The sequence below is a fragment of the Molossus molossus genome, unplaced genomic scaffold (genome assembly GCF_014108415.1).
Source record: "Molossus molossus isolate mMolMol1 unplaced genomic scaffold, mMolMol1.p scaffold_m16_p_13, whole genome shotgun sequence".
NCBI lineage: Eukaryota > Metazoa > Chordata > Mammalia > Chiroptera > Molossidae > Molossus > Molossus molossus.
This window is the reverse complement of record NW_023425348.1, coordinates 83,493,105-83,517,376: the sequence shown is the minus strand read 5'-3', so window position 1 is coordinate 83,517,376 and position 24,272 is coordinate 83,493,105. Positions and strand designations below refer to the sequence as shown.

The window sequence follows — 24,272 nt, the reverse complement described above, 5'->3', positions numbered from 1 at the left end:
AGTGAACTGGGGGACAGAGCATTCCTGGCAAGGGAAACAACTTGAGTAAAACCAAGGAGGGAGGAAAGGGTGGGTGTGCCCCCCCCCCCCAGAAGAGACCACTGGGCCTGGGAAGTCTGAACTTGGGGGAGACAACCCCGGAGTGGTCAGTTGAGGCCGCACATTAAAGCGGAGGCACCGTTTACAGTATGTCCAGTGTAGGTGGCACACAGAAGGCCTTGAATGCCCGACTGTAAAATCTGAACCTGTGCTACGGGGCAGGGAGGAGCCCTGCAAGGCACGGGGGAGGGAAGGAGACAAGGCCTAGAAAGCCTTCTGGTGGGCAAAGGCCTTGGCCTTCGCCTTCATGCCCCTTGGTGCCAACTTCTGGCATCTGCTCCACCCACTCTGCATGTCATGTCCATTTCCATGGCAATCCCGGTAGCTGACCATCTGGACAGTGACTAACACCCACCTAATCTGACCCTGTGGCATGTGTGCGTGCCCTGGTGGCCTCATGCGCCAGCCTCGCCCCCTCTCGGAGGCCAGCCGGCATGATTCTGTAGTCGAGTTGCTTGCCAACATTTAAAACTGAGGAGACATCACAAGCAAAAATCCAGATTTTTCCAGGACTCCACTTCCACAAACTGGCAGCTGACCCTTTAGGCACGACAGGCAACCTCCAGCTCCTGAGGTCATGTCTTCCTAAGCTCCGAGGCTGAGAACCAACGTTGCTGTCCACCTGTCTTTCACTAAGCCACCGACCACAGCCCCAAAGGCCTCTGAGTGGGCACCACCCAATACATTTAACCCAGACTCGTGGGCCTAGATTCCAGTCCCAGCTACTAACCCACCCACAAGACTCAGCACCTCACTCCTTCAAACATACTCTCAGACCAAGCAGACGGCACTACTGAGAGAAATCAGAAGGCCCCTCAAGACAATTCAGCAACAAGCTTGGAAGAAATGCAATATACCTTGACTTTCCCTTCTACTGCCAGCCCAGCTCTTCCCGATCGCCCGCCGTGTGTCAGGCCTTCTAAGCAGGACTCAAGAAATACAGCTGAATGAGATCGGATCCCTGCCTTGGCCAGGTCTGGCGGACCTGGAAAAACTCCAGGTAACCCTGGCTAAGATGCCACTCCGGGTGAATGAAATAACAACACATCTCGTGCGTGAAACCTAGCGGTCCACGTCCATGCTGCGACCAAATGTCCACCACTCCTTTGCCAGCGAGGAAGGCAGCAGGCGCCGCGTTTCAGAACAGGGTGGGTGCTCGGTCCCCACTCAGCTCCCTTCAGCATCAGCTGTTCGTGACTCGTGCCAGAAAACTTACTCCACGGCTTTGATCTTAGAGACAAAGTGAGCGAAGGAGAAAATGGGTCATGGTAGAAAAACAGAAGAAGGCATGTAAGTGTAGTTCCTGTCTTCAGTGAGAAAACAGTCTAGTTGGGGATCAAGACCTCGAACTCAGAGATGAATGACGTCATTAACACAGGTGGGGGAGGCATGTGAACATGAGCTGGGGGGGGAGGGAGGGGCTGGGTTCTGAAAAATGTTTTGAACTGAGAAGGTAGCCCAGGAGGGCACAAATAACCAAAATTCTGTTTTGACCAATCATCAGGCCCTCCTCTAGGTGGAAAAAAAGAAAAAAAATGTGAATCTAATGAACCTACAGCTGAAAACTGGTAGGAAACATTCAATCCCACTTCAGTAAGAGTGAGGTTCAAAGTGCCAGGAAAAGCTGACTCAGAAAGCCACAGATCCAGCCTGTGAATGGGTTTTCCACTTGGCAAGGCAGCCCCTGATCTCTACATGATGATACAGAGGAATGAATGGACATTCGTACCAGGGAAATTCCTCCTGATTATTAGAATGGAAAGGAAAGAGGAAGGTGGAAGCAGCCTGTTACCTACCTGCAGGCCCCTGGCTTAAAATCTAGCAAAGCGACGACTGTGTTGTCCAAGCTGGGGTGACCCCGGGCAAGAACTCCGGCACGAAAAGAAAACTAAAGTCCTGTGCTTTTCATAATCATCGTTCTCGGTGTCTTACTCTGAATTTCTCCTCCAAACTCTGGTCACCTTATCACATGGAGCCATTTGTACCCCCCTGCTGAGTAAATCAGCCCAAGCCGCTCGGACAAGATGGACACAAGCAGGTCCCCACTGCTCTGCCCGAGGAGACTGAGTCCCATCTCCACCCGTGACCTCCGGCCTTCAGAGCCCTCTCCCAGGCCCGGCCACCAACTTCCCTTCAGCTCGCCCGCCCGCTGCTCCCTGCACCTTCCCCAGGAAGGGTCCTCGGCTGCAGCCATTTCCACACTTCACACACACACACACACACACTTGCAAAAGAAACCTTTCTTCCCTCTAAACCAAAAACCCATAAATGAAATAAACCCAAGCAGCTCTGGCTGAAGCAAAGACCAAGATCTAGAAGGCTCTGTCACTCTGTCTTAAGGTCACTCCCTCCCTGCCCCCTTACTCGAGTCCAAAAAAGCACGATTCAAGTCAAATTTCAAATGTCTTCACTTGACAGGTGTAAAACCAGACCCCCAGAGAGGGAAAGTGCCTGGCCCCAGGACTCCCTGGCCCAGACCCTTTTCACTGCGCCTCAGCATCTCCATCACCCTACGGAACCAGTAAACATACTTAACCATGTGCCCCGCTTTTCTCTAAGCCCTTACACAGATGAACAGTCAATGCCCACAAAAGTCTCATGAAGAAGGTTCTCTTATTCTCCCCATTTTACGGTGTAGAAAACTGAGGCCCAGAGAGATTAAGGAGCCTGGCCAAAGTCACAGAGCTGGTAAATGGCAGAGCAGGGGCTTGAACCTAGGCACCCTGGCTCCATACCCTTGGTTCTTCCATAGTTCGCCAGAAGGAATCACTTGCTGCCTTCAGGCAGAAAAGGAAATACTGTTATTAATCATTTGACAAATTAAATACACCCAGAGTTTCCATTCAAAAGCAAAACAAAGACCCATAAAAATAACAATAAAAAATGTTTAAACCAACAACACTGGAGAGTGAACGAAGCTCAGCGTGCTGGGCACAGGCAGCGTCTTTGTCAGCTCTCCTGCTCAGGGTGTTCATGCTGGGGGTGGAGCAGGGCAATGCGTGTTCATCTACAGGTGGCCCAAAGCCTTCAACCTGCTCCCAATGCACTGTCCTTGCACCTACCTATATCCCCACCCCTGCTGCCCCAAACCCTGGGGCTTCCACACTGTGCTGGAAATGGCCCCACATACAAAACCTAACTGCTGATACATTCAGGGCTGTGGCCAGCCTACCCTCCGACCACTGAGGAGTAAAGTCTCCCGCCCTTTCTCAAAAAAAAAAAAAATCCTTGAAAGGAAAAAGGAGAAACATCTGTAACAAAAATAAATTAAAAAAAAAAAAATACATTCATGAAAGCAGAATACATATTAAATATAAAGATGCTATCAAAAAAAAAAAACCTCAGTGGCCAGCCTGCTCTTTGGGGGATCTTTCGTTCTATCTGGGGATTGTTTTCCCTCAACTCTGGCACATGCTCCTCAAAATAAAGTCAGGGAACCCAGAGGGTGAGCCGTACAATCCCTGGCTTCTCGACTGTTTCATTCACCGCCGACAGCCTAGCTCACGCGCAGGTCCACACCAGGTGGGTGCAGTGAGACTCAGCTCGGTCAATGGCACTTTCTGAAGTTCCAGGCTGTTCTGAAACCTCAGCTGCTGACCCACCGCGGGCACCTGCGTGCCAGCTGCCTTCACTGAGTGCTCACTGCACCCCGACTGCGCCATGCGCAGTCACAGCGCCTCCAAACACGCGCTTAGTAGGGGCAGATGTGCGCAGGACTCTCAGGACCCGGGGACTCTAAATGTCCTGAGAAGCAAAGGGGGCCACCCCGAACAGGGGGCTGGGAGAGACAAGAGACATCCCCACAGCAGCAAGCAACAAAGAGCACCCCCACTCTCCATGCCAACTCTCTCCACCATCACCAAAAACTATACCGAAAATTAGGGTATTTCATGCCACAAGCGGAGGTAACTAACTCAAATCCACCCACGTCCACATTTGAATAATGGCTCCTGACATGTGCCTACCATTTCATAGTCACCAAATAAGACCCAGGGTGGAGACCTCCCCACAGAGCAATATTTATTGTCTTTAGATCACCACCAGCTGAAATGCCCTGGAATTTCACCAGACTCAGCTCTGTCAAACAAAAGAACACCGTTATAAATCTTGAGCTCACCAGGGCCTGCCCGCACTTCATTTTCTAATTTTCATATAAATATTGGAGCAGTGCGGAAACAGGGTGATTTCAGCTTCGTGCCACTCTGATACCCGTGTACCAAAACCCAACTATTTATTTCACTGCATTCTACATCTTATCTCAAATACACAGTTCCTTTTCCCTCAACGAAAATATCCCTTTCTGAAACAATATGTGATGCAAAGCAAGGAGAACAGGGTACCAAAACAAATTCTTTCCTGCAAAATTTATGGGCCTGCCTGTCACCAGCTGCACACATCACCACCACGCAGGTCCACTGCTGCGTACAGAACACGGGCTACAAATTGTGGAGAACTTCATTAATCTCTCAACGGTGTGCATTGTGCTAGGGCGTGTTCAGACGCTGATTTTTCAAAGCAAACCAATGTTTCTCAGATAATTTTTAAGATAAGTTATTAGGAAGGAAAAGCTGACAGTATTTAACACCACGGGGTGGGAGGCGGTGGGGCGGGCACTAAATGTTCCTCCGTCGTAAGGCAATGCCTGGGCACCCTGGCAAATGTCCATCACAACACCCCCCCCCCGCCCCCCTTAGCCAGGGTCAGCAGATTTTACTTTCTAGACTTGGGCAAATGAGTTTGCTGAATAGTCAACACGGGGAGCAGGGCCCCTTCCTGAAGCCTCCTTGGTCCACTCAACACAATTCATTCCTCTCAGGCTGAGAAAGGAGCTGGGTTTGGTTTGTTTGGTTTGGTTGTGGGCCGAGGGAGTCTAGGCAGGGGAAGTGAGTCAGGACAGGCTTGGCCAGGTGCATCTGCCAGGTGGGGTCAGGTGCAAGAGAGTGAACCAGAAAGGTCCCTTCCCCCTCAGAATCCTTCTCTGGTGCTCAGGCCAAGCTCCCCCTGACCCTGCCACGTCCACATTCCTAGGTAGAGGTTGTCCCAAAGGCCCAAAAGGAACCTGGAGACTGGCAGGTGGCAGCTGAAACTCCCAGCAGCCAGGACGGACAGAACTAGCAGCCTTACCCCACACACCCCAGCCTTTCCACAGGCCTCCCAGAGAGGAGCCTCCGCAACCACAACACACACACACACACACACACACACACACACACACCAAGGAAGCTAGGAGAGGGGAAAGGAAGGCTTCTGCTTTATCCTCCCAGTAGCTAACCCTCCCTCTGCAGCTGCCTGCTTCCATTTGCATGAATGAAGACTGTGGTCAATTTGTACCTGGGAGAGAACAAAGCAGGAAATGAAAGGGCTGTCACTTACTCAAATCCAAAGCTCATCCAGGCTAACCTCCCCACCCCCCATCAGAAAGAGGGATCAGAAAGGGGGATCTGCTTGCCAGCCCCACCCCTCCCCCTCCTGGGCACCGACTAAGGATCTTGTTCTCGCTTAACCTGTTTCTCCCCAGCCTGTTTCCGGTCTCCTATGGGATCCTATTTATATTCCTAATTAGCCACTTTTTACATAATTTTAAAGTACTAGTATGACTTGCAAGTGGTAAGAAAAAAGATCTGAACATTGAAAAGAGAAGGTACCTTCCCACCTCCCCCGCCCCCAGCTCCCTCCCTCATCCAGGACTTCACTTGTTAAGATTTCTCCCCAGTTTTGGAAGGCAGGCCCAGGGCCTCGCTCCAGTCACAGCCCCCTGCCACCGGCCCCAACCCCAGCAACATCCCAGGGTGTGTAACTTGCTCCTGGCACTATGCTAGGACCTTGCAAAATGGATTCTCAACAAAGTGGCTGAATGGAGAAAAGAAGTCAGTGTTGAACAGTTCCCAGAATGTCAAGTTATAACCCCTTTGCAAGTCCATGGAGTAAAAACCACTGGGAGAACAGACACTGAAATGTTAAATGATACAGCTATGTAGTAGGATTAGAGATGATTTTTATTTTCAACTTTGGGCTTTTCTCTATTTCCCAAGTTTCACATAAATAAGCATAAACCTTTTAAAATCAGAAATAAATCCTATTCGCACCTGCATACAGATGCAGCCACACACACACACACACACACACACACTTCTAAAGTGCTCTACCCTTTACAAAGTACTTTTAAAAGTGCAAAACTTCCAGGATTCATCCAGAGTTCTATGGCTTTCTGCTTCCTGACAGCCCTGAGGTGGCCTGAGCCCAGTCTCTGCCCAGAGCTCTATGAAAAATGACACTCTGGACTGTCCTCACCTCATCCCTGTCCACACCCCCTGCATGCACTCTGCAGCTGGCAGGCACCGAGCAGCTCTCTGCAAAGTGCATTCCGTGTTCAACAGAGCACAGCCACGGTGCACGCAGGTAAGAGGGCAGGTGGCATTTCCCTCACAGATGAGCCCTCCCCCACCCGCCAGGCGCCGCTGCAGGGCCCCGCCCCGCGGCTTGCTCAGAGGGGCTAGAACGCAAGCCTTGCTCCCCAGCCAGGAGATGACCCAATGCTGCACCCTGGGAGTGATCCAGCCATCTCAGCAAAGGGATGACTCAAAAAAACAGAGGTGTCTGTTCCAACTAAGTTACATCTATTCTGCAAGTTTGCAAAATGTCATTTATGTATCACGGACATTTTTATAGCAACACACAAGCATCTATGCATCTCCTATTTCATGTAACCCCCTGAGGCATATTATTATAGCCCTCATGTTACAGGTGAAAACCCTGAAGCCCAGAGAGAAGCTCAGCCACCCGAGGCCGTTACCCAGCTGAGTCCTGAGCGCTACTGCCCCTTCAGAGACCACTCCCTGCCCCAGATGGCCCTTACTGCCCCTACCACACTGATGCACATCAATGCCATCACCCAAAAAGGCCCTAGGCTTCTGCCCTGTCCTATATGATAGTGGAGGCAAGTTCAGCTGTAGGGTCAGCTGCCTGGGTTCTGATTTGGCTCTACCACTTAATAGCTCTGAGACCTCGAGCAAATTAACCTTTTTAAAGCAAATGATTTCATCTTTTCCGCCTGTACAAAGGGGCTCTCCCGGGCCCTACTCGTCTGCTTATTTGTGCATTCATTAGGGTCACGCATGTAAAGCTTACCACACTGACTGGTACAACAGTCAGCATTCCTACAATGTTTACTGTTGTTGTCGTTATTATTATTATTAGCAGCACATGCAGACAGAGCACTGCACACGGGCACAGTGCTTAACACCAGACAAGCATGTCCATACTCATCGTCTCCTTTGCTTCTCACAGTAATCCAGTGAGCCTGGTAGACAGGAATGAAGGTGCCCATTTTAAAGATGAGGCTACTAAGGCTCAGAAAGGTGGCTTGTCCACATGCACGCAGCTGTGGCCAGGACTCAAGTCCCATGGTCCAAATTATCAGCTGTTCCCTGTTTCCATGTGGCCATCTACCCCCCAGAGGGTTCCAGGAGCTCTCCTGGGGGCCATCAGGCTTTCTGTTGGGGCTCAGGCATCACAGCAGGTTTAACCTCTCCAGGCCTCAGTCTCCTCATCAATGGCCCCTGCTCCTCCCTCTCCCTCCCCGGAGCTGCCTTGAGGATAACGTGGGAAGGAGCTGGGACAAGCAGACAGTGCTCACCTCTGCCCCACCTGGAACCCGTGCACCCCAGCCAGTGTGGAGGGGCTACGCGGCCCCCACCAAGAAGGAATCCACTGTCCAGAGCCTTCCTTGAGCCATGTGTGTGACATTCAGGTCCGTTCAAGCCACTCAAGACCTCCGATCCAGCCAGCTTGGCTTCCCGTGGAACCCACAAAAATGGTGTCTGCAAAAGCAAACAGACCTGGCCCCGGTGGGTCCTCATCCGAAAGGCACGCAGCGTGGCATGGCGGCAGAGCGCGGACCTGCCTCCCACGGAGGAGCTGGGGGCCTGACACAAGTCATCCTACCATTCATTTTAAATTTTAGGTATACTCAGCCCCAACCACCATGGCTCAGAATAATACAAACAACACAAAAGAATAAAAAGCCGAGGGTAAGAGCGCACACAGAAATATGTACCATGCGGCCCCTTTCTGCAGAAGGGTCAAGACGGGCCACCAACCTAGCTCTCGGGGGCCTAGTTAACCACAGCAAAAGAGAAACGGGACCAGCCGTGAGATTGTCGGTGCCCAGAACACGAAAACAAACTGTTGCTCTGAAGAAGCGTGACTCAGAGCCTCGGAGAAGTTCCTCCTTCCTACAGGGACACGGGGCCTGGAACCTCCCCACCACACTCCCTGCCGCTCTCCTAGGCTCCTTAGTCACCAGCTCCTCTTGCAATTCAAAGGCATAAATTGTCCCAAAAAGGACAATTCAGCCCCAGTGGGCAAGTCACTGTACCCCTTAGAGCCTCGGTTACCTACTCTGTAAAATATTTTGACCCATCTACCCGACCCGGCTGTTGTGAGGGTTAACACGGGATAACGTCTGACAACTCGCAGGCCTGGCACCCAGGAGGTGCTCCAGAAGATCAGTTCATGCTTCTGCAAGAAGGAAGTTCCTCCGAGGTGGGGCTCTCAGTCTGAATTGGCCACTGAATATATCCCAAGATTCTAGAATGTTCACTGGCACAGAGCAGGTACTCAATAAATATTTGCTTAATAAATGAATTTCCTGGATCAGGTTCCTGAAAACAGTAGTGTCGAGAGATAGTTCTGAAAAGAGAGACAAGTCCGAGGTAAAACAAAAATCTGGGGGAAAGAAGGGTTTTCTACCCTCCTCCCCCTTGGAGAGTCACCAGCATACTGAAGGTTCACAGAAGGCCTGCAAGAGAGACATCTGTTTGATTTGGGTTCGCCCAGAGTTCTCCAAAACCCACCTCCAGAACAGAAGAGAGACTCACATGTGTCTTCAGGACCCAAGGGGACTCTGACTGAGACTAAGAAGAAAAGGGACAAGAGATGGTCCCAAAACAGCCCAGGAACAAGGAGCACCCCACCCTCCACACTAGCCCCTGTCCCACCACCACCCGTTCACGGTGAAGTACATTGCATTTTTAAAAAATCAAATGGGTCCTTTAGACCCTACACAACCACTTTGTCTGGACACACGGACACTCTGGCTGCCCCCGAACATTCCAGAACCCACTCGCTCAGCTCAACTTCAGCAAGACCAACCCCAGGCTCCAGGCTCCGGACCACCTGCGTGCAGAGAAACAGCCCGGCCGAGGCAAAGGCCTAGAGCCTGGGGCGGGGAAGGGGCCTCACCACCCGCTCCGGTGGCACTATGTGGATGCAGGAGGAGGGATCTGGGTGTGTGTCCTAGTCAGGCCCCCAGCTCCCAGAGTCCCTGGCGGCTGACTACAGGGAGCGTCACAGGTCACATGCAGCTCACTAGACCCAGAGGCTGCCCGACAACAGACCCACCTCGCGGCGTGCTCTGCTTGTTTACCCACCACGCCTCCACAGGTTGGTGCCACCACCCCAGTTCCCAGAGAGCCAGGGGACAGGAGGACAGGCCACTTGGTTGATTAGCACCCCTCCCCCACACCAGCCAGGCCTCTCCTGGGCACACCACAGGCCTTGCCAGGAAATGATTAAGGAGTATTTACTGAGTATTTCCGGGCAGCAGAGGGCTGCTCCCAGCCTCAGCTCCCCTCTTCTCCCGCAGGTCCTGGTGCCCATTCCCTCACTGTGGAAGAGCCATCAAGGATCTACCGAGTACCAAGTACTGAGTACTGAGTACCAAGTACCAGCAGGAGCCCAGATTCTGGCCAAATGCTGGCCTTGTCCTCGGACCCAGTATGCTGCTGGGCGCCAGGCCTGCTGTCCACAGCAAGTGCAGCCCCACACGGCCACCGACTCAGTCTTCCTCGTACTAGGTGCCCGTTCCGTGCGTTGGAAAGAATCAAAGTGGGCTGCAGGCCAACATGGGCCCAAACGGAGTTGAGTATCACTGTCACCCACCTTCTGCCTCCTGGGGTTTGACATCTTGAAGGCAACCTTGAAAGGCATTCTCAGCAGCCGCTGTGCACAGCCCTTGAGCTAGGTGCCGGGGTTAGGGAGATGGAATGAATGGCCCTCCGAGTGCTCACTCAAGGGGCTCACTCTGAAGGTTCTTCCCCCAAGGCCACCTCCGGATGCATCTCCCCTGCCCACCTCCCTGTCTGCCCACAGCCCGTTTGCCACCGGGACCGTCCTCCCTAAAGGGTGCATTGCAGAGCAGTTGCCCCTCTCTGGCCCCACCAGATCATGAGGTCCTTGGCTACAGGGACACTGCATTCCAGTTGTAGTCCCCTGGCACCCAGCACAGGGCTTGGCACAGAGCAGGTGCTCAGGGGAATCGTGTTGAATGAACAGGGGTGGCAGTCAACATCTTGGTTGGCTAGACCTTCCCGCAAAGCCTCTGATGTGCCAACCTTGAAAACACCACCTTGGGCTGTGGTTAATTCAATTAGCACCTTTTAGAGAGAGGGTGTGGATCAAAACAAGCGGATGAGCAAGGCTATTCCTAGCACGGACTCACACAAAAAAGGAATGAAAGAAATCGGGACAGAGGCTGGCCCGGCCTCACCCCAGGAATGCCTACACCAACACGCCCCACCCCAGGCCCCAAGCCGCTTCAGACCTAGACTCACGAGGCCCCAGAGGCCCCCAAATACAGACGAAGAAAACTGATAAAGCTCGGTCACTTCACCAGAGCTGCCCTAACTCTCTTCCTGACTGCACTTGTCCACGCTCTTCCTAAAGAGATATTTCTTAAAAGCGGAAAGTCAGCTAATTACGCTTTCCATGTGAAGGAGACAGCACCGTGGCTCTGCTGTCCTCCAAATCCACCTTCAGATCCCGGCTCAGCCACCCCCTCCCCATGGGGTCTTGGCAGGTCACTAGACCTCTCTGCGCCTCAGCACCCACACCTATAAAATGAGAAAGCCCGTGGCCTCAGAGTTGGTGTGAAGGTTAAATCAAATAAAGTGTCACCATCAGGGCTTAAAGGTGTCCGTCACCACCCTTCCCTGGGCCCAAACAAAAGTAAGTACAGTGGACCGAACCCCACTCTGGAGCCACCTTCCCGGGTTCTAACCCTAACTCTACCACTCCCAGCTGTGCAGCCTCAGGCAAGGTATCTGACCTCACTGTGCCTCAGTTTCCTCATCTGCAAACGGAGGGAAACAGTATCCTGATCTTGTGGTAAGGATGAGAGCCTGGCACAGGCGGGGCTCACGGGCAGTGTCGGCATCCGTGCCCGTGTGACACCTGGCTACCAGCCCGCGTCTGACCGCTCTGCGCTCCCCATGACAACAGATGTTCACCTGCATGTCCCTGGACCCCGCAGACAGGCAGGTGGCATGAGCAGTGACTGAGACAACGCTGCCCCTCCCACAGTGGAGATGGGTGTCATCTGGCCCCAACAGTGTTCTGATTGGTTAACAGCATGTTGGTTCATGTGATCAATGTTTTTTGAAAGCAAGAGATTTAACATTAAAAAACTGTTTCCAACTTTTCTTAAAGCAATTAGAACAACTGACAACACCGGGTCCCCTAGGGTTCAAAGCCCAGCTCCCATACGAGCTGTGTGGCCTCTGGAGAAACACACAACCCTTCTGCTCCTGAGCCCTCGGCTGTCACACGAGCAGGAACCAGAGACCCCTCGTCGGGTCGTGTCAGGATGAAGTGAGTTGACATCTGTAAGGCAAAAAACCAGCCCCCGGGTGGACAGCGATGACAGACACCAGCACTGTGAACGGGCTTTAACACCGCCAAGTTAATACACTTTAGAAACGGCTAAAACGGTAAATTTCATGTCGTGCGTATTTCCACAGTGGTAATCGTTTCACAATGTCCATGAATAGATGCACAGCAACCCATCGTGCTGTAAACACATATAGTGATGTATGTCCATAACTTCTCAATGAAGCTGGAAAAAAGGCTTTAGAAATGGGGAGGGCGCTCCCCTTCAAACAGGGCGCCTCCCTTGGCCCCTGACCCCCACCGCTGGCGCGGGCTGCCGTCCGCAGCTGCACCCAGCCACGGGAATACCGCACGAAGGCAGTGCTTTAGGACACTCGGGAGCAGGACTTCCTTAAGGCACTCCACCTGAGATCGCAACCCAGCCCGAGGGGAGGCCGGACATAGAAGCCAGAGGCCTTCTGTGCAAGCAGTGCTCGCGGGACACGGGCACAGAGCCGCAGAGCCGCAGCCCCGCCCACGCGGGCAGCCCCGCAGGCCGCGCTCGTGGAGGCTCTCTCATGGAGACGTGCACCCGGCCCCACGCCGCAGAGAGCAGCAAACTGCCAGGCCTTGCAGGTCAGATGTCTCACAGTGGATGCGGCAGCCTCTGCTGTGCCCCGTGGGTCTGGTCCCCGAATAGGCAGCAGTGACCGCCCCTGCCCTCTGCCCTGCCCGCCTCCTGACACGATGCTCTCAGCCTGTCCACCAAGCCCCGCTTTTCATGGAAAGGCCCACCCCTTTCATACACTTGATAAACATCTACTGAGCACCTGTCCTGGGACACGGTGCCCTTGGGGAACCCGACTATTTAGGGAGACAAGAAAACAAGAGCTACTGCAGCATGTGAAGGGCCCGGGGGTGGGAAAGGGCAAGGCACACGGAGGGGCTGCGGGGGACGTGGTGTGGCAAGTGCACACCTGTGTGTGTCCAGAATCCAGAAGTACTGGGGGTTCCGATGGCCTGGGAGCAGCACACACAGATGGGCGTGACCATGGAGGCACGGTGACACTCTCAGCTGGGGAGGTCAGGACTGGAGGCACGGAGCCCTGTCCCCGAAGGCCCAGACATCTCGCTTAATTCGTACAACCACCCAGGGCTGAGGGACTATTCCCACAGCACAGAAGAGAAGTCTGAGCTTGCAAAGGCCCAGTGACTTGCCCAAGGGCGCAAAGCAATGTTGTGGCTGAGCTCAGCCAGCCTTGGCCCAGGTCTGCTGGACTTGCTTTCAAACACCACACTCTAGTGTCCTCACATTTCCATGGGGGGAGCACGTGTTTGACGCTGAAGTCTGGTTGATTATTTTACCCAGTTGGGTTTATACCTTATGTCATTTTGTAGCCCACATCTTGAAATGTCTTCCATCACAAACATTTTCCGGTATCCACCATGCACTCTTTTTTTTTTTAATCCTTACCTGAGGACATTTTTGCATTTATTTTCAGATAGAGCAGGAGAGAGAGAAACATCAGTGTGAGAGAGACACATCGAGTGGCTGCCACCCACATGACCCCAACCGGGGCCAGGGACAAACTGCAATCGAGATACATGCCCTTAGCGGGAACCGAACCCCGGACTCTCGGGTCTGAGGGCCGACAGTAACTGCTGAGCCAAACTGGCCAGGGCTCACCAAGCATTCTTGCAAAGCATCTGTGAGGACTGCCAGCCATGGTTTCAACGATCCCCACTGCTTAACCTTTAGGCGGCTTCCAACCCACGGCTGCTTGTTTTTCTTTGAACCGACCAGCCCACGCAAAGCTCATCTCACTGTGTTCTCACGGGGGGAAACTCTGCAGCCTTGATACCACCCATTGTTGACTTATCTTGGGTGAGGATGAGTAAGACAATGACTTTCAACGTTGTGTCAGCAAGTTTTATTATAGGAGGAACCCTACCCTTTAATCCCCGGCCCACCTCCCAAACTCAGCCTCCCCGGTTTGCCAACGGTAAGTTCATTTGGTCACTGGGTTGGTTTCTCTATTGGTTATAAATGCAAAGAAAGGGGGTAGCAGGTGGAAGCCGTCTGGCAGCCAGCACCTCCAGGATCAGGCATGGTCACCCTCCCTCAGGTGGCCAAAAACAGGAGAGATGCCCTGGCCGGTTTGGCCTAGCAGTTAGAGCATCAGCCTGCAGTCCCGAGAAACCCGGGTTCGGTTTCCGCTAAGGTGCATACCTGGGTTGCAGTTTGTCCCCAGCCCTGGTTGGTTGTGTGGGTGGCAGCCACTCAATGTGTCCCTTTCACATCGATGTTTCTCTCTCTCTCTTCTTCTCTCTCCCTCCCACTCTACCTGAACAAAAAATGGAAAAATGTCATCAGGTGAGGATAAAAATAAAGTAATAATAATAATTATTATTATTATAATAACAACAGCAGAGATGCCAGAATCCAGCAGACACCTGCAACGCTTCCCCAGAAGGAATGGACTTCCCCCCAGCAGATCACCAGGCACATGTCAGAACTCAACCCCTAGAAAACCAATTCTGCATCTATCAGACAGGTTAAAGATAGGTACATTCCCGGAGCACCCTGGGGGCTCACTATTGGAACTTTCACGTCTGAAAGAACCAGAAGGCGGGGCTCAAACTGTGACTAGCTGTGTGGTCTTGGACAAGTCTCTTCCCTTCCCTGGGCCTCCGTCTGGGCCTCCAGTGAACGGTTTGGATGAGATGATCCTTAAGGTCCCTTCCTTCTCTGAATGAGACCCTTGGGCCTGACCAATTTTATAAATGAACAGTGATGGTAAATGAACAATTGGTACTTTATGACGACAACTGATAAGTATGGTCCCCAACCAACAGGTGCTGCCTGGAGGCAAGAGAGCAGAAACACCCAGAGGAAGGTCGTCACAGCTACATCCTCCATCCTCACAGCGAAGACAAAGGAGGACACCTCGGATGGCTCTCTGAGGGGCAGTGGAAGGCGTCTAAGGAAAAATTATCTAACTTGCATCCCCTAAGCCTCGCTTCTCATATTAAGACACATGTGCTTGTCACACTTAAAGAAAAAATTAAGTGGCTGATTCATAACAACCCAGCAAAATACTGCCGTCAGAACCAGAGCAAGTCACTGTGACGCCAGCTCCAAAGGGGGGCTTTCTGTCTTCATTTTCTCTCCGGCAGTGACAAGCTTTTCACAAAACCCAGGCAAGCTGTACGTCAGTGATAAAGGGGACAGGGCCCTGACACTTGAACAAAGACAAGCCCAGATAGGAGAGGCCACCCGAGTGACCTCAAGGACCCAGGAAGGCCTGGCTGGTTTTGAGGTGCTGCCTGGCCACAGTGAGGGAGGGATGCGCTGGGGAGGAGTCTGGTACTGTCACAGGTCAACACCAGACTCTTCCCAGAAACAAAGGCTCAGATTCAAACACTCTGGATTATAACCAGCTCATCAGCCTCTGGATAGGCACTTTCACAGGGCTCAGAATCCCCGAAATGGGCAGGGATGTCCTCCCAAATCAGCTGGCTACCGGCTCCCCAGTGCCCTGGACCAGCCTGCCTCTGCTGTGTGCCCCTGCCCCCCACCTCCCAGATCATCAGCTCTGCACAGTCTGGCGGGTTCTGGTTCCCCCACTCTCTCTCCTCTCCTCCCCTCCGCTCTCCCTCCTCTCCACCGGTCACATCAGCCTTGAGGGGGGCAGGAAGCGGAGAGAAGAGCCCCAGGTTCCAGATGAAGAAGGCAAGGCTCAAAGGAGACAAGATGAGTCCGAGGTCACAAAGGTCATGCCAAGAATCCAGCCCACTCTCCCAACTCTAAAGCAGTGTTCTCTCCAGGTCACATCCTCAACACCAGGTCCTGCGATGCTGCCTCTGAAGCACCTCCCCTCACCCCACCCCCCACTCACACCTGTTCACACACGCACCCCACTTGCTGCAACCTACGGCAGCTCTGCGACACCACTCAACCTCCAGGTCCCTCCCAGAGAGGCCACCGCAATCGCCGAGTCTGCCCTGGGCAGGGGGCACGCTGGCCAGCTCAGAGCCGTGAGGCTGACGTAATCTCATTGAATCTCAGTATCCTCACCTATAAGAGGGGAATAATAATAGACCCTGCCTCACAGGGTCATTTAAAAGAAAAGGAGCACATAGAACTTGCCCTGGACAGACACACACAGGCCTCGGCACAACCCACCTGCTCTGAGACGCCACTCACCTCTCACCAGTTCAAAACCCCACCACACTGAGAACATACGTCCACGAGAAGCCTGTGCACACGTGTTCAGAGAAGCATTCTTCATTACACCCAAAAAGTGGACTTAACCCATCTATCAACTCACGAAGGGAGAAATAAAACAAGGTGCAGCCCTGTGGGGGATACCATGTGGCCATGAAAAGGAATGAAGGGCCGATTTACGCCCCGATAAGGATGGACCTGATGCGAAGTGAAATAAGCCAGATACGAAAGGACCAATTTCATATGATTCCGTACATATGAAATACACAGAAGAGGCCACCTCTTAGACTCAGAAAGCAAATTGGTGGTTGCCCGGAGCTGGGAGGAGGGTAGAACAGGAAATGACTGCTAATGAGTGTGGGGTTCCTTTTGGGGGTAATGACCAAATTCTGGAAACAGGTAATGATGACAGCGGCACGATTCTGAATATTAAAACAACTGAACTGAACACCCTTTAAAGGGTGACTTTTATGGTATGTGAATTATATGTCAATAAAGCTGTCCTTTTTTAAGTGGCCATCAAAACAACGTAACAAAACAATAAAATGATTAATATTTACAGTCTAAAAAGAAAATCCTCCCGTGACGCCTCATTCTCTACAAGACGGAGTCTCAATCCTGCAGACATCCGAAACCTTCAAGTCCCCAGCCGACCCGACGTAGACGCTCTGAATTTGCCAGGTGTGCCCCCTCACCGACTGGAATGAGTCCTCCCTGCTGCGGGCCTGGGCTCCCAACATTCACCCCAAACCTGGCCTCACTTCTCTCCCCACCTCCTGGCTGTTACCCCAAAGCCTGAACTGTCTGTGACTTGGAAGTGTCTCCAGCCAGCCCCTCTTCTCTCTCCAGCTGAACTGGAACCTCCGTACCTGGCCGGGCCTATTCTCCTCCTCTTCGACCTCTCGCCTCAGGCCAGTGTTGTGTCAATACCGACAGCAGGATCCCCAGGATTTCCTGTGTGCTAAATCCTTATCAGCACAACGTTCTTAATCCTGGCCTCCACGGGCACTGTCAGGCTGATTTACAGGTGGGGAAACAAAGGCAGGTGACAGAGGAGTGGAAGGGAGGGAGAGGAGAGGAACCTGATCAGGTAGTGATGCACGAGGCAAAGCTGGGGCTGGAGCGCCACTTTCTCTTCCCTCCGTGCTAGCACCTGCCATCGCTTCTAAGATGTGATCACGGAAGTCTAGATGTCTAACAGGGGCTCGAGAAAATTTCATTCCGCAAACGTCCATCCAACCACCACATGACTTCACTTGAAAGCTAGATACGGAGAGCAGGTGCCCCTAGAATTAGCTCTAAGAAATGAAATACATGCACCTGATCATCCCTGCAGTCAGGTAATACACAGCCAGGCCCAGCTGGCTTCTGGCTGCACTTAGAATATTTCTAAGTGCCACCGGACAAACGCAACTGCAGCACAAAACACAGAGGGATTTGACAGTGTCCTGAGCGTAAAAATACAAATTAATGAATGTGTTAACAGATCACACAAAACAGGCTCTACATGAAACTCTCACGGTGAGAAGGCGGTGTGAGGTAGCCACTGCACCACCATGCTGGCATGTCTGCAAGTATAAATATTAAATTTAAAATCTGGCTTTTGTTTAAATGATGACACCCAGTGCCGGTGTGGGCGTAATGAAACAGCCGACCGCACACATTTTAACGGCCATGTAAACAATGCTTCCCTTTCGGAAAGTCACCTGGCCAGTGGTGTCCGAGATTATAAAGATGCCTGGAAATTAATCCAGAAGAAATCATTTCTGCTTCACAGAAATAAAAAAACTATGTGAAAACATTCATTCCTGCTCTACTTAAAACAGCAAAAAATTGGTGCCACTTAAATCTCTAAATAGGAAAAAGGTTAAGCGAATTATATGCATCCGCTCCATGCAGCATCCTACAGCTATTAAGAATATGGTTATATAGATCATCCATATATCACCACGGAAAAAGTGTTCTTCATTTAGCCTTGTGTCATGAAAGGATCTAAAACTCATATGTCACCCTGGCCAGTTTGGCTCAGTGGTTAGAGTGTCGGCCAGAGAGACCTGCTAAGGGCACGTACCTTGGTTGCAGTTTGTCCCCAGCCCTGGTTGGGGTCTCGTGGGAGGCAACCACTCGACGTATCTCTCACACTGATGTTTCTCTCTCTCTTTCTCCCTCTCTCCCTCCCGCTCTATCTGAAATGTAAAAATGTCCTTGGGTGAGGATAAAAAAAGTAAAATAAAACTCACTATGTCTGCTCTGTGATCAAAATTATTTTAAATAAGAAGCCACCTGGAAAAAATCATAGCTGTAACTACTTTAAAATTATAACAGTTCTGAGGCGGGGATCACTTTTTGTTTTCCTTTCTCTAGCTTTTAAATTTCTTTCAAGGTTGTTATACCACTCTGATATAATTAGGAAAACAAATTAATTTTTTAAGAAAACCTCATGTTGAAGCCCACTGGATCTCACATCAACACTGACTCCTGCCCTCCCCCCCCCTCCAAAAAAACAAAGCAGCCACTTGAAATGTGGCTTTGGCCGTTCACGCTTCTGCTTATCAAAACAGGGCAAATCCTCCCAGAAATGCCTCAGCAAGGTGACACTCAACACAGGCGCATCACAGCCACAAAGCCCCATCTCCAGTTAAAACGATCACAACCAAGAAAAGTGCCCAGGTACATGGGCTGGAAACTGAAGGGCTGATAAGTCGGGAGGCTAGACTGACAATTATTGTCTTAATTTTTTATCGGTCATGGTCACAATGCCTGGCACAAAGTAGACGCTCAATAAACACCTGATGCAGAAGCTTTTTAAAATGGGAAAACGCACCCTTTTGCCCACACTCCCCAAGCACCAGGGCTCAACCCTCCAGGCCTGCAAGTTGCTCTCCCTGAGGTCTTATTAACAACAGAAGTTGTGTCTGGAAGTGAGCCATGCCAGCAGGAAACTGGTACTTTTGTCACCAACTTGAGAACAAAACAGTAAGAAATCTTAAATGTCACTATGAGAGTAAAAGTCAAAGGGGGAGGAGGAACTAACGTACTGAGTGTCTCCACACCACCACCTGTTCTGGGGGCCACTGGACATGACTTCATAAATTCCCAACACCCTGACTCTAAAACCGAGCTGCCAAAACTTGAACCCCGTTTCCTCCATTGATTAGCTGTGTGACCTCAGGCTGGTTGATTAACCTCTCTGTATCTCGTTTCCCTCTCCTGTGAAATGAAGACACGGGGAACCACCCCATTAGGTGATCATGAGGACTCAGTGAAAACACATAAAGCACTCAGCACAGTGTCTGGCACGTAGAAAGCATTCAGTGACAGCTAGTCACTAGCACTGTGTTTCCAGTTAGCAGAGAAGGAAACCTGGGCCTCGGGGGGTTCTGTAATTTCCCAAGATCGCCCAGCTAACAAGAGCAGTGCTGGGATTCAAACTCAAGTCCAAAGAACTTCTAAATCTGTGCTCTTTTCACTGGAGCAAGCTAAACCCCACCCCCAAGGATTCCTGTGATCCCCTCCCCCCAAAAAATACATCCATACACACACACTTTTAGGGCTGCGGTGGCAAAAGGTAAAACATCATAAGATATTGGAAACAACGTGGGACCGAGAGGCAGTAACCCAGGACTCGGTGATTATAACTTGGGGATAATAACAGCTCCATGTCGTGGTTCTTCTTTCAACTCGTCCATTCAACAAACATCTTTTTTGAGGCAGCTCTGTCCGAGGCATGAGGGACGGAGCAGAAAAGCACACAGGCAGGGTCCCCACCTCCTGCGGTTACTCCTCCAGGGGGCGGGAAACAGAAACAGTCAGTTAATAAGACAGTTTCAGGTGGTGATAAGGCTGGAGGAAATGAAGCAGGATAAGGGATAGGGATCCGGGCAAGGACAATTTGAGGCCTGAGAAGGAGCCAGGAGGATGTGGGGGAGAACATGGCAGAGCTCCCCAGGGAGAGCAGGGGGTGCCAGCACCCACCCTCACAGCCAGGGTGACGGGAGTCAGTAAAAGGTGTGGGCAGACTGGATTAAGTCGGCGGGGAGGGGCCTGTGATCCGATCTGAGGTTCAGGGCCTTGCGGGCCGCCATCTGGGTTTATCCACATGCAGTGAAGGCCCAGAGAGCTTTGAGCAGTGGAATAGCACAACTCTGTGGGGCAAGAAGTCTCAGCATGAAACTAAAAGCGCCTGGCATAGGGCAGCCACTTCATAAAGCCCCCCCCCCCCCCCGGCTTCCCTTCTCCTTGTGCCACCGACTCCACACAACCCGGGACAGCTGTGCCCTTCCCGGGCCTATTTCCAAAACAAGATTCTGTCTCAGTGGTTCTCAACTCTGGCTACACATTAACCTCACATGAGGAGTTTGGAAAAATTGCAACGAAACCACAACGCTGGGGCGGGTGGGTGCCACTGGTCAAGAGTGGGGTCCTCCAATCAGTGTTTTCTAAACGCTCCCGGGGGCAGCCAGCTTGAGAAGGGCCCACCTAATGGGCTGCAAGGGCTTTCTCCCGCTCCCTGGGGTCAGTCTCACCGGAGGAGGCACCGAAGACAGAACACACTGCCTTTCGGATAGCGAGTTCCTCCTCGCTGAAAACAGTCAAGCGAAAACCACTTTCTCGGGGACGAAACTAAAGAACTGGCCACTCTTAAAAGATCCCTTCCAAAAGAGATGGCTGGGTGACCCTCCAGTGAGCAAGGTCATAGGTCTCCGTGCTACCAGCTGTAACCCAAAAGGGCAAATAAGCAGCATGTGTGCCATCCCTTGCCTTTCTTGTGCCGTGGCAGACATCACCAACTGATCCCAGCACTCTGCTGGCTAGGTCATCCCAAGTGGTCTGAGGACCCCTTCTACGCAGGGCCGAGCAGCCACTACCAATCACTCGAAGACGGACACAGCCTGGAACCCACCGGTCTTCCCTAGCCTAACATCCCTCCGTCCTCTCTCCGACATTCTTTGAGGCAATGGTCCCTTTTACCTTCCTACTAGCAATGATTAACTACCAAGGTGCCTGGCAATGAACTCTGCTGATTTCAGGCCCGATCAGACAGTGAGATCACACATTCCATCCCTGAGGGTGGTTTTGCTTTATGTCCTGAATCTCAGTCTCTGCCCAACCCCCAGGTGACATCTCTCCCCACCCCAGGCAGCTGCATCCCCAAGCATTACTGAGCAGGGCCTGGGGTCCACCGTATGATTAGCTCCTACAGTCCTGCCTGGAAAAGCTCGTCAGAGCAAGCACCCTGTGCCATCACTCACAGTTGAAGCAATACTACGAACAGCTGGCATTAGGAAGCACTTTCCCTATGACAGGCACCAGGCCGGGCTTCCCATACATTTCTCAATGAATCTGACGTGTTCACTGAGCCCATTGGGCACACAAGAAAATTCCGGTTTGAAAGCTACAAAGTCGCTGTGGGTCCCAACCCAGCAGAAGCGAGATCACGGAAGAGTCGCCTCCCTGGCTCTGGGCAAGTCCCTTCACCTCTCTGTGCCTCAGCCCTGAAATGGACGCGGCCACTGTAAGAATGAACTGGTAACTGTGAGGAGGAAATGACAGCCCAGCGCACAGCGTGCAGCAGGACAGCAGGAGTCTCGGAATAACTGGCTGGGATTTGGGCAAAAGAACAGACAACAGCCTGCCCTGACCAGGTCCGGCCCGCACGGAACTGGGAGCCCTTCTCTGGCTTCACTAAGGGATGTATTCCTGAAAAGCCACGTGAACAGGAGCTCTCAGAAGCCGGGGTGCCTGCCCCTGGCTGGCAGCATCACCCTTCCAGGGGGTTTCTTGGGTCTCCTCGTTCCTGCTGGTCTCCCTGTCCCCAGCTCTGGAGGCATTCATTATCTCCAGGTTTCAGCCATGGGGCCTCTAAACTCAAAGCTGAAAACGCTCCAGGGAGCCGGTGGGAGGGGGAACTTGGCAGTGAATCCCTTTGTAATGGGATCTCCCTTCACTGGGTCTGTCCCTCGTGTGGAACTTGGCACATTTGGCCTCAAGGCTCCTAATGAACACCGAGCCTTTCCTTCAACTTCACAGTCCCAGCAGCCGAGCTTAGCACCACACATATCACATTAACACCGGCTTCCTTTCCCACCGGCAGGCAGGCGGCGGGGGACGGGCAGCGATTCCCACTTCGCGGAGCAGGAAGCGCAGATGGAACGCAGGAGAGACGCGGCACAGGAGGCCCCCTGGGCCGGAGACTCCCAGCTCAGTGCTCACCGGGCCACCGCCTACCAAGTGCTCATTGAACAAGCAGGGAGTCTGATGTGAATCCTCTTTCGAGACACAGCCACCTAGACATTTGTCACATCTGTCAATGCTCCCGTGAGTATAGACCTACAGTCTCCCCATGAGGAAGTCAGTTCCCAAGACAATCATACGGAGATGGAGGGTCAGCCAGTCCCACCAGGAGACTGACGGGCACAGGCATCTACTGTTCCTTCCAAAGCAGGCAGAGCAACAGCTCTCAACCAGGGTGCTTTCCCTCGGGGGACATTTGGCAATGTCTGGGACATTTTCGGTCGTCACCAGTGAGGGGCGAAGGGTGCTTCTGACATCTAGCAAGCAAAGGCCAGGGAGGCCGCTTAACACCCTACAGTGCACAGGGCAGCCCCCAACACAACAAATCATCGGGCCCCAAATGTCAATAGTGCTGAGGCTGAGAAACCCTCATCTAAAGGAAGAGAGACTGTCCCACTGGCCCCAACCACACTGTCAGACAGCTGAGGAGCCGAAGAGCCAGGCGCCAGAGGACAGCAGAGGCTGCATGTTCCATGTACAGCTTCCGGGAGAAATCAAGCCCTGTGGTCGGAGAGAGGCAGATTTTTTTCTTTTTTAATGTTTACTGCTGTTTAGGATGTGCTGAATAACTCTTGGTGATCCATACTGATTTTATGTACTTCCTACAATAACCCTAGACCTGAGTCACATGCTCACCATAGCTTATAGATGAGGCGCAGAGAGGTTAAATAATGTGGTCCAGGTTATACAGGCAATTCCCACCCAGGCCCCTGCTCCAGAGCCCGAGCTCTACACTCCGCATTAAACTGTCTCAGCCCCACGAGCAAGCCCAGAATGGATGGTCAACGAAGGGGACTTCATGCTGTCTGATGTCCATCTCACAGGGATGCACTCCCAGTAGCCAGATACAATGAAGCCACCTTGGAGATTATAATGGATTTCAGAGAAGCCCAGGTCTGAGCTATGAAAATAATTTCACATCAGGTCTAAACCGTCATGAGAACGCCAGATCAGAGAAGGGGAAAGGTGGGCTCAGGTGAGTGTTTTGCAGAATGAGATGAGCTTAAGGAACAGGCATGAAGTCACACGCTGGGCATTTGATGAGCAGGCCAAGCTCCATGACGCAGGGTGGGGACAGCAACTTACAAGAGACGAGCGAGGCCGGACAGTGCTGGATCTGAAAGACGTGGTTAGTGCTTGTTGAGTAATTCCTGCCTGAAGTAAGGACTTGGAGGCCTGGGCTGGCCTCACCGGCAGGGAGACAAGGCCAGCAGGACTACTCTCCTCCAGAAAATGCTGGTTTGGGCAATGGGATCTCTCCTGAGTCTCCTGTTCTCGCTTAATTAGCATCATTCTCTTGCAGAGGTGGTCACGATTCGGTGAGTATAGGACAGCATCCTCAGATATCCTTAGATAAGAGCTCCCACCCCTCCATCCGCTACAGGTTCTCTTCACACAGTAGATTTGGTGGTCACTCCAGACAACAGCACACCCTTCCTCAGGGACGTCTCCAGAAGTTGGTCCTTCCTCCACCAGCGGCTGCATGACAGATGGTTCTCAGCTATATCTGGGGGCAGTGACGATGCATAGTTGGGACTTGAGTCTGGTTTCCACTGTCTCTGGAAACAGAAGCCATCTCTGTCCCCCACTCTGCACCTTCCACCACTCTGTTCCCTATAAATAGTGGTTTTCAAGGGGTTCTGGCGATGACCGAACCCACAATAAGAAATGCATCTTATGTGGAATTCAGTACACACACACACACACACACGTGTACATGTAACTGAAACAAGTTTCATGACCCAACACTTACTACTTATAGTAAACTCTGCCGTTTTCTATCCCATCACTTCCTGCGGCTGATCATTCCTCACTGAATCGATGTTTATGACCCATGGTTTTAAATACACTGTTCTATAGCATGCAAGTCTACAATTTGATTTGCCAAACTTCACTTTAAAAGCACATTTTCCGAAACCTGTTAAGTGGAACTATGCATGAGAGTCGAAGTACCGAAAACAGTAATTTCATGTGGTTCAAACTGATGCTTATGTGTGAACCAAAC

The 24,272-nt window shown here is 51.9% G+C and overlaps 1 protein-coding gene across 2 annotated transcripts in view; it reads right to left on the bottom strand.

Annotated features, from left to right (window-relative positions):
• PTPRJ (protein tyrosine phosphatase receptor type J) overlaps positions 1 to 24,272 on the bottom strand; it is a 148,856-nt gene that overhangs the window by 115,459 nt on the left and 9,125 nt on the right. The window contains exon 1 of one of the 2 annotated variants that reach the window (XM_036259171.1): positions 13,433 to 13,722. The exons of the other annotated variant lie outside the window; for it this stretch is intronic. The gene's annotated coding sequence lies outside the window, so the exon portion shown is untranslated. Of the gene's footprint in view, positions 1 to 13,432; positions 13,723 to 24,272 lie in introns of those variants that run through there. 2 annotated transcript variants of the gene reach the window in all.